The sequence below is a fragment of the Pundamilia nyererei genome, unplaced genomic scaffold (assembly GCF_000239375.1).
Source record: "Pundamilia nyererei isolate P.nyererei 1_Seehausen unplaced genomic scaffold, PunNye1.0 scaffold00459, whole genome shotgun sequence".
NCBI lineage: Eukaryota > Metazoa > Chordata > Actinopteri > Cichliformes > Cichlidae > Pundamilia > Pundamilia nyererei.
The window spans coordinates 174,414-185,621 of NW_005187860.1; positions in this window are offsets into that span (position 1 = coordinate 174,414).

Genomic DNA, 11,208 nt, shown 5'->3' on the forward strand with positions numbered 1-11,208 from the left:
GCCCTTCTTGTCAATTTATGTTGTAAATTTATGTTGCATGTAGTACCTTGGTCCTGGAGGAACGTTGTTTCGCTTCACTGTGTACTAACTGTATATAGTTGAAGTAACAATAAAGCCAACTTGACTTGACTTGACTTGACTTAAGGGCAGGTTTGCCTCAAGTATGCCTCCTGGGGCAGATGGGCAGCTGACACATTGTAATCTGAAGTCTGCATGGTCACAGAAAATTGGCAGTCCTGCTTGTGTCCTTCTTGGGCCCAAGCAGACACTAGTGGACTTGTAGATTCAAAGTATAATCAAGGCTTTAACAGGTTTTTAAAAAATAAAAATAAAAACACTAATAACATTAGTGTTTTTATGTTACCATACTAGGACCTCAGTTTATGCTCACATAACCACAGACTGAAATGAAAATAAAAGCGAGGTGGAAATTAACTAACTTGAAAACACAAAGGTCTCATAATGCATTTCTTTTTCTCCCGGTTCTCACCAGCCACCACAGTCCCAAGCTAGCGTGTCAGAGCATGATGCTAAAGGACATCGCACACATAACTGGGAGACACAGGAGAAATTTGATGAAGCTGCATTATAAAATGTGTTGGGATAACCACACGTAGTTTTTGCAGCACCACCAAACTTCTTTTATGCTCCAGTAGCTACCTGGTGGTCTGGTGAGCAGATTTCAACAAGAACTTGTTTGTGAGAAACATCTCCCATCCTCCCAGACAGATTTGGAGGCCCTCAATGTGTTGCTATACCTCGCTGTGCATCAGTCCGAGCAGGACAAAAGCATTGGCGCCGTGACAGACGATTCAACAAACTGGTGACCTGCTGCTTTCACATTGATTAATGCACACACACACTTGTTCCCATGCTGTCTGCATGTTCTGAATGTTAATCACCATCCTTCATCCTCTGTTTGTCAGTCTGATGTTCACCGTACTCTGTAGAACTGGAAAGGAATTTAAAAGACTTCCAAAATCCAACAAAATTGTTCTCTGATGTTCCACAAGGCTCCATTTCTGGACCTCTGCTTTTTCTTTCAAAGGAATAAAAGTATTTTTTTCTAGACTGAAGTAGTTAGGCACTGTATGTAAATATGAATTGTATTTATCAAAAACTATTTACCAATGTTCCCTTGCTTATCATTAAAACTTTAATGTTTATTTTTGATTGCAAGTCTTTACTTATGGTCTATTCTCTTTGTTATGCTAACTGTTATTATTACACATATGTATGTTTATATACATACATACATGCATATACAGTGGGGCAAAAAAGTATTTAGTCAGCCACCGATTGTGCAAGTTCGCCCACCTAAAATGATGACAGAGGTCAGTAATTTGCACCAGAGGTACACTTCAACTGTGAGAGACAGAATGTGAAAAAAAAATCCATGAATCCACATGGTAGGATTTGTAAAAAATTTATTCGTAAATCAGGGTGGAAAATAAGTATTTGGTCAATAACACAAATACAACTCAATACTTTGTAACATAACCTTTGTTGGCAATAACAGAGGTCAAACGTTTACTATAGGTCTTTACCAGGTTTGCACACACAGTAGCTGGTATTTTGGCCCATTCCTCCTTGCAGATCTTCTCGAGAGCAGTGATGTTTTGGGGCTGTCGCCGAGCAACACAGACTTTCAACTCCCGCCACAGATTTTCTATGGGGTTGAGGTCTGGAGACTGGCTAGGCCACTTCAGGACTTTCAAATGCTTCTTACGGAGCCACTCCTTTGTTGCCCGGGCGGTGTGTTTTGGATCATTGTCATGTTGGAAGACCCAGCCTCGTTTCATCTTCAAAGTTCTCACTGATGGAAGGAGGTTTTGGCTCAAAATCTCACGATACATGGCCCCATTCATTCTGTCCTTAACACGGATCAGTCGTCCTGTCCCCTTGGCAGAAAAACAGCCCCATAGCATGATGTTTCCACCCCCATGCTTCACAGTAGGTATGGTGTTCTTGGGATGCAACTCAGTATTCTTCTTCCTCCAAACACGACGAGTTGAGTTTATACCAAAAAGTTCTACTTTGGTTTCATCTGACCACATGACATTCTCCCAATCCTCTGCTGTATCATCCATGTGCTCTCTGGCAAACTTCAGACGGGCCTGGACATGCACTGGCTTCAGCAGCGGAACACGTCTGGCACTGCGGGATTTGATTCCCTGCCGTTGTAGTGTGTTACTGATGGTGACCTTTGGTACTTTGGTCCCAGCTCTCTGCAGGTCATTCACCAGGTCCCCCCGTGTGGTTCTGGGATCTTTGCTCACCGTTCTCATCATCATTTTGACCCCACGGGATGAGATCATTCGTGGAGCCCCAGATCGAGGGAGATTATCAGTGGTCTTGTATGTCTTCCATTTTCTGATGATTGCTCCCACAGTTGATTTTTTCACACCAAGCTGCTTGCCTATTGTAGATTCACTCTTCCCAGTCTGGTGCAGGTCTACAATACTTTTCCTGGTGTCCTTCGAAAGCTCTTTGGTCTTGGCCATGGCGGAGTTTGGAGTCTGACTGTTTGAGGCTGTGGGCAGGTGTCTTTTATACAGATGATGAGTTCAAATAGGTGCCATTCATACAGGTAACGAGTGGGGGACAGAAAAGCTTCTTACAGAAGATGTTACAGGTCTGTGAGAGCCAGAGATTTTCCTTGTTTGAGGTGACCAAATACTTATTTTCCACCCTGATTTACGAATAAATTCTTTACAAATCCTACCATGTGAATTCATGGATTTTTTTTTCACATTCTGTCTCTCACAGTTGAAGTGTACCTCTGGTGCAAATTACTGACCTCTGTCATCATTTTAAGTGGGGGAACTTGCACAATCGGTGGCTGACTAAATACTTTTTTGCCCCACTGTATGTATGTGTGTGTTCTTTAAATGGTAAATGGTCTGTATTTATATAGCGCTTTACTAGTCCCTAAGGACCCCAAAGCGCTTTACATATCCAGTCATCCACCCATTCACGCACACATTCACACACTGGTGATGGCAGCTACATTGTAGCCACAGCCACCCTGGGGCGCACTTTAATTGTAGAGAAGAAATCTGCTGTTCTTTAACAAAACGTAAAACTCAAATTACAGGAAAAATAAACAGCAAAACAGAAAAATTAAGTAAAATTAACTTAAAAAAGCTATTTTTTTAAACTTTTATTAGTAACTCTGAGTATAAATGAAGGGAACAGTTAATGTAGCTTTCATATAAATTCTTATAATCCTATCCACTTTTACTGAAACATGTTTATTTGCTTATAATCTTTTGTCACTTTAAAAAAAATGCTTTGTTAAACTATCTGAGGCTGAAAATTTTAATTTGCTATTTACTTGGAGCATTTAATTGCATTTTTATTGTGCTCTCTTTTATAGTGTGGTAAACTATTCTGTTGTTATTGTGCTGCTACTTTATCGGCACACGTTCTTTGGCGGTTTCACTCCCTGCTGGTCTGGTTTTACTTTCATTCATCGCCACAGCAGAACAGTAAAGTCTCAGAAACATACCCAATAGCTTAAATTAAACCAAATTTGGGGGTTGTTCGTTTTTTGCCTGCATCTTAAACTGTATGACATATGCATAATATACTCTACATGCAAAATGACTGGAATCTGCTCTGGAGTCCTAGAACGCCTGCTTTTAGGAACAAAGAAACACATGTTTGAGATTTCTGTCTTGTTGCTGTCGACACCTTTTGCTGCTCAGCTTCCTGTCACAAAGTCAAGCTTGTTAACAAAAAGGGCACACACACAAACAGCGCAAACTGTAAGCAGAAGGTTTGATAATAAAAATATCTTTAATCTCTTTAGTATCTACAAAAATCACTTTCTATACAGAATATTTTAAATAGAAAGCAGAAAGCCAAAGAGTTAAACGTCTTCATCAAAAAATAGTAAATAAGTCTTAACATATTGCTTATAATCTTAATTTTCAGCCTATTTCAGATCTTTAATTACAAGAGTTTCGTCATTTCAAAGTACTGGTAATTTTCAAGTAAATCTTTCTAAAATGGACAAAAAACAACAATGTGCCCTTTAAGTTGGATATTTAATGAAAAAGTTACGTGATTTTGATCAAATCTATGTAGTTGTACAACAGCACACATGGTTCCTCAGTAAGGCTTCATGATACCAGTTTGACTAAAGTGCATTGATTACGAATAAGGCAATGCTGGCAATTCGTACCAGTAAGAGAGAAAGCAAGAAAAAAAAATCAGTGGTGAGAGGCAGTGGTTCAAATATAATAACACAGAGAAAAGCTGTTAATAAGAAAAAAGCTACCATCAGAGTTTATGTTAAAAAGCTAATGCATTAAACAAAAACATCAAATCACAAAGATCACCCACTAACTTCAAACTGATTTTTTTCCAGACTTTAAAAAGTCGGCGGCTGCTTCTGTTTCTTTTGGTTGATGTAAACCTGCTGAAATAAAAAAAGGCCTCTGGTGTTCCACAAGGCTCAATTATTGGATGTATGTGTTTGGACTGGCACTCTAAAACGACTGGATAGCTAAATATGAAATATGGCACAGATAACAGCAGGGAGCTTTTCTGTCCAGAGACCGTTGTTATTTAATATTGTTATTTATTACATTTTGGTTTTCTTAAGTCATGCTACAATCCCTTGATTAGCAAAGAAATGTCAAATATGTGGGGGAAAAGACTTCATAATTAAACTTAAAGATGTTTCTGTAGATGCCCAAATTAAACCTGTAGCTTATTTTACAGGACACCATCACAGAACCTTCATTTTTGATAAATGAACAAGCAGTGATATAGTTAAATTATTAAAATAATCTCGACTCAAAACAGTCTTGGTTAGGATGGCCCGTACCACTACTGAAAACGACCAGGTGAAGTCAGGAGGTTGAACAGGCTTTGCATCAGTCGCTCCAGGTATGACTCAAAACTAGCTGAGGAAGTCTATATTGACATAAAAGCGTGCAAATTGAGTAAACATGCCAGAAAATGAGCATCGATTGTTTGGAAATCTTTTCTGTACACGCTCATAAATCTTAGAGTCCATGTGTTTTGGGGAGGTGGTGTTGTTCTACAATGATGAAGGGTTTCTCCACACGATTACGACAAATGTTTCATGGGAAGCAATGTGGAGGGCAGATGTGAATCTAGAGTTTTGCTCCCTTCATCATTGAGATGTGAGCACATTTCCAGATTTACATGCAAAGTGGCGACACTTGCGGCTTGTAACTTCTTTTGGTTTGGGGGTTTTATGGGAAGCGCCATTTCAAGCTCTGACTTTGACACGATGCTCAGTCGTCCCTTAAATTCGATTGATTTGAACTTTTCCCGTGTGACTTTGGCACAATTTATCCTCGTGCTGCTCTGCTCTCAATTCATGTCTGGAAGGATTTGTCTTGCTGTCATTTCTTATGGTTTTATTGTGCACCAAGCTCTTTGAATGCCCGTTTACAGGACAACTGTTTATTTATTGTTTTAGGCAGGCTCTCGAATGTGGCTCCTTCTCTGTGTTTGCGATCATTCGGTCATGAAAATACTTTGATCTGTTTTACATTTCTGACTGTAAACTCAAACTCTCTAAAAAAAAAGGTCAAAGTTTAGGGAAAAAACAGAAGTCACTTAACAAAGAAATTTGAGTATGAAGATTTTGTGGAAAGGGGGATATGATTCAGAGGTGGAGGATTTTATGAGATTCGAGCCTCGACGGAAGCTGCTGAGTGACTCCGACTCCAAATTCAGTCTGTTTGCAATTATGACTAAACCGGCTGGAAGGCAGAGAGTCAGTTTGGTTGAAGGAGACGTGCATTCCTGCGGGGCGGCGAACATCGGAGGAGCCGGGTCACGCCAAGGTGAACGAGACGGGGAGAACCAGGCGTCGTGCCCGTCGAGTGTCTCCTCTGATAGCTCACAGAAAACACTTTGTTTACCCCGTGAGGGAAACCCAAACCAGCTCTCCTTGTTCCCTGGGAGGTCAGAGGTCAGGGCAAGTCAAGATTATGAGGCTGATGCGAACAATCGGCCTCCAAACATTTTCCTGTATTGCCAACATCTGTGGCTCTGGGGTGAGGAAACTCTATTGATTCATTCAATCAGTCACTGAGTTCAAATCAAGTCCAATACAGCGTGATGACGCTTTCACAACTTTTGACCCAATTGCATGAAAGTAAAATGCAAGAAAAAAAAAAAGTAGTTTGGAGAGTTGTTGGCAGTTTGGCTGCCTTTCAGGTGATTCCACTCTGTTTTGTTAGGTTTCCTCTTTGAACTTGAGATTCAAAATTAGTGCTGTCAGCGTTAATCGCAGCAAATCTCCGTTAGCGAGTTAGCGCAGATCGCCCCGTGCATGGGGCTGCACAGCGGCAACGCATTAGCGCGGTTAGCTCATTAACGCGTTAGCAAATTGTAGATCTAATGCTCTCGATTTAACAGGTCAGTATTATCAGTCATTACGACTCAAAAATGTAGTTCCTCTAATGTCCACTAGAGGCTGGCTCCAAAAATAAGTCAGTAACTGAAACCCCGGTTTAGTTAATAGCAACTGAGCAGGGTGACTTTTTTTTATTAAATTAAATAAATATTTAAATGAGCTGTGTTGACTCCGGACTGTGTTGACTGTATATGGCTGCTGTGCAGTTAAATGTCCATATCGGCTAACAAGTCTGTGGTCTAGTTGTGGTGAATAAAATTTGAATATTTCATTAGCCGTTTAGCATTAATTAGCAGGTTGTGTTCTCTGTACAGCCTACGGATGAAGAGTGCTCGGTAAACTTGCTTGTGATAACACTTCACTACAAATATGGAACACCAAAAAAACAACATGGCAGTCTTTAAATGTTAGCATTTAGTAACTGTTAGCTACCAGTTAATCTGTGTGAGGCGTAAACACTTTTTCAAGACACGAGGGAAAAATGTCCATGTCCTTGAATTTGAATTTCAGCATTATTCATTCTGACTGCAAAGGGTTACACTCATCAGCAATGATAACTTGGATTTCAGAGGATTAAGGCCCCCGTGTAAACTTGTTTGTCTTAAATTTTATCGAGGTGTATCCAGCTGAGTCCAGCTGTTTTTATGTGGATGCTCCTTTAGATGATCTAAATCTGTGGCAGATCTTGGGTTGCCGAGTCTTAGAGTCTTAGTCTACATGCTCCGCTCAGCCATATCGGAGGTACCTGAATATTTTGTGGTTTAAAGTTTGCGCATGTATATAAATTACAGATCCTGATTGTTTTTTATGATAAGAAAGGCTTTTACATTTCATGGTTTTTGAGTCATTCACATTCACACATTGCCTCAGATTTCAAAGTGTGAGAAAAACATGCTGGAAGTTGATCAGTGGACTATTTAAAAAAAAAAAATAGAGGTCTTGAAGAGTACTTGGTATATGAAACTACAACTCTCACAGCAATCATTTTATATCCCCAGACTTGGAACTGTAACATTTTTAGGCCAATTGGAGACGGCTGAGCAGACGGCCCATGATGATTTGAGTTGTGATGACCCACATGTTGTAAACATCGTGAAGCTCTAATCTAATTTATATATAAAATGATCTTGTGCTCTTCAGGTTTCAGATGTGGACGTGATCTGGATCTATAAATGCTCCCTTTGTGTTTCTCTTGAGGTAAAAAGTCTCACTTTTCGCGAACTCTCTTTTACATCTCCGTTTGCCTCCAGCTCTTTTTCTCTCCCTCTGTTCGACTCTCAGTCCACCAGAGACTTGAGGTCAGGCAGTCCTCTCAGCTTCAAGTCCAGCAGCATCTGACCGTAGGCTTTGCCCTGAGGAGAGACAGGAAATGTGAAAGTGTGCATGCTTCCACCTTGGAGTCGTTGAGCTTTACGCCTGTGCGAGGTGTTAAAAGAGTTTCTTTGATGTGCAGCAGAGAGAAAAAAAACTTTACCAATGCCTCTGATAAACAATGAGGGGGAAAGAAAAAGCAGAAACAAGGGAGGAGAAAAGCTTTGATGATAAAGGACACGACCTTAAGTATGACGAGAGGTTTTCCCACCTTTTAGAGGGCCTGGAGCTGCTCTGCTGTCTCTTTACCTTACACCAGGGTTGTCAGACTCATCTTAAGCCATCGTTTACACGTACATTTTGATTTTAAGTGAGCCGGACCAGTGAAAATACGCTTTCTGTCATAACTGCATATTTAATCCCTGAGATATCCCAATATTAAAAAAGAGCCGGAATTTCAACCACATGCATCAACCGATTTCTATATGATGAAGAAACACTGCTGTAGAAAAGAAATCTGTGTTCTAGAAGACATAAAAGTGTTAAAAGTGCAAGGTTTGGTTTTAAATTGATTGGGTTTACATCAGTGGGCGACAGAGGTCTTTGAACACAGTGATCAGAGCTTGGTGGAGACACGAAGTCACGCAGAGTGTTGTTGTTAATTTGATATAAAGTCAGAAGATATTGCAGTAAATTTACTGGGTCTGTGTCATGAATGCACATATTATATACTTGCAAATGGTCCCCAACCCCCGGGCCACGAACTGGTACTGGTCCATGAGTTGTTTGGTGCCAGGCCGTGAGAGGTGAAGCTCGGGCTGAAATGTATGGTTTTCAGGGTTTTTAATCATTAACTCTGTTTCCCTGGGTCTTTTCCCGTGTTGTAGTTGTGTGTCTTATTTTGAAAGAAATATTTATGCGTTACCATAGTGACCAGAGAGAATTGAAGGGCAGAGGGGAGGATGTTGCAGGAACTTAAATATTGGTTTTTGACCACAATTTCATGTACCCACCATGAGAACTTCCCTGTACTGACTCGGGATATGTGCGCCTGATCGGCCCTAAAATCCTCTGGGTGCTGACTGGTTAAATTCAGAGGAGGCTACCCTTCCCTGAGCTTGGTTCTGTTGGTGGTCATTTCCTTTTAAAAGGGGGTTCCTTCTCCCCACTGCTATCAAGTGTTGCTCAAAGAGGATCTCCTAATTGACGAGGTTCTCTCTAATCAATGAATCTTGTGGACTGCTGCTGCGAATCAATATAATATAAATGATATTTAAAATACTGGATCAAAAATAGGAGCTAGAAATGGATCAGTGGGGTGGTGCGGATATTTTGAGGGGAATATTACATCTCTGATGAAGTGCAGAGACAAAGAGAGAGCTAAAGCAGGATGAAGAAGGAAAAGCATTTGTTTTTAAAGTTTGATACTGCAGTTGAAACACAAACAGCAGACTAAAGGAACACCTCAGGCCATGGATTTGCTCTTGTATATTTACATTACACCATAGTTTGAAGATGTTCTTATATGAATGAGGGGCAGCCAATCCAAACTGAGTTGGCCTAAAGAGGGAGGAGCATAAAATGGATTCAGACAGAGGATGAACTGAAGGGTTAAAAACAATCCTTGTCTCTCACCCTGGACATGTGAGTCATACAAACATACCCTGAGATTGAGCTTTTTAATAATTTGTGTAAATCTCATGAGTGTGTTTTTATTTTTATTTTGTTAGTAATAAAAAAACAATACAGGTTCCTTCACAGCCAACTGAATGACGATGCAGAAGAAAAGAGATTTCATGTTGTTCAGGTGAAGAAACGTGAGAACCGCGATGGTTTTCAGGTGCATACAGACTGAAATTAAGCTGTAGACCCACTTTGAACCAGCTGCCCCCTTCCTCGCCCATTACATGAGATCTGGAGAGACTGAACTTTCTCATTAAACTTTTACAGGCAGCGAATGGCTGAAAAGGGAGAAGAGAGGTGGTGGAAGGTGGGGATATTTCTTTCTTTAAACCAACTGCTTCAGGGGTTCGGCCGAGGATCTGATTCAGGTTAAAGTAGAAGGTTTAATGTCATTAAGTGCCCTCACAGATCCAGGAAGGGTCTCTATGTATAGATGTGTGTGTGTGTGTGTGGCCATGTGATACCTGGGGGTCACTGCGCAGAGAGGCCACTCCTCCACCTCCCAGTGAGCTCTGCAGGACAAAGTTAAGGCCGTGGATTCCTGGCAGAGTGTATCTGTGAATGACAAGGAAGAAAAAACTAAAAAAACCACACTCGTAACCATGGTAACCAACACTTTAAAACCACACACGGTCAACCATATGTGTTAAAAAAAACACACACACACACACACACACACACACACACACACACACACACACACACACTGGCACCATGTGCTGGTTTGGCAGTTTATTGCACACGTTAATGTACCAAGCGGGCTTTTGATGTGTGAGCAGTTAAACGTGTGGTTTACTAGTAAAGTGTGTGTGTGTGTGCGTGCCTCTGTCTGTAAGCAGTTAACTGTGTGTGTGCATGTGTGTGTGAGTGTGTGTGTGTGCATGGCCTCCCACTGGGTTGACGAGTGCCGGAGGTGCACTAATGAAGCGTCTGCGGCGGCAGGGAGGCGTTTCAGGGTGCGAGAGGAGACGCAGGTCAGCGAGCTTTATGGCCTCCATCTCTTCATTACGCTAATCGCTAACACACCGCGCGCTGAGTCACCGCTCAAACATGTCCGCCGTGGCCCTATACATGCTCAGGTACAGCCACGCCCACTAAGCTAGTGCTGCTCGTCTCGTCAAGGAAATTCAACAACCTCCAGCCAATCCAATGATAATAATTACAAAATATACAATAAATATAATAGATACCAAAAACCTGCAGTTCCTCTAACTGTCACTTGGGGCTCGCTCCTAAATTGAGTCAATCCATAGAGCCATATTAAAAATGTCCAGATTTTAACACGGGAGTAGTGAATCAGCTTCATAACATCAGAGGTCAAATGGTGGCAACCGCAGCGTTAGCTTGATACCTCTTAGTTTAACTTCTGGTGAATAGCACCCTCTCTGGCCACAAGTGGTAGCGACAGTAGATCAGAATAGCTACTTTCAGCTGTTCCTTTATTAACGACTTAATAGAAGAGCCAGAGCAGGCGTATCCACATGTTTGAGTTGGCAGATGTTTATTTGAGGCAGGATTTTGTTTTATTTGAGGTGGTGTTGCTTCTTACTGGATTACATCACCATGGCAACTTATGCTGTTAATTGAATGGGCTAACAAACAATTTTACAATAACTTTGCTGTTCTGTAAGTATTATTATATAAATTGGGACACCTATTTGTGCTTGTGGAGGTTGCAGGTAGACTGAGCATACATTAGAATTAGGGCTGTCCGATATGACCAAAATCTCATATCCCGATATAAGACATCTATCGTCCCGATAACAATATAAATAACAAAAATGTCACATTTTCTGTAAATTCTGTGA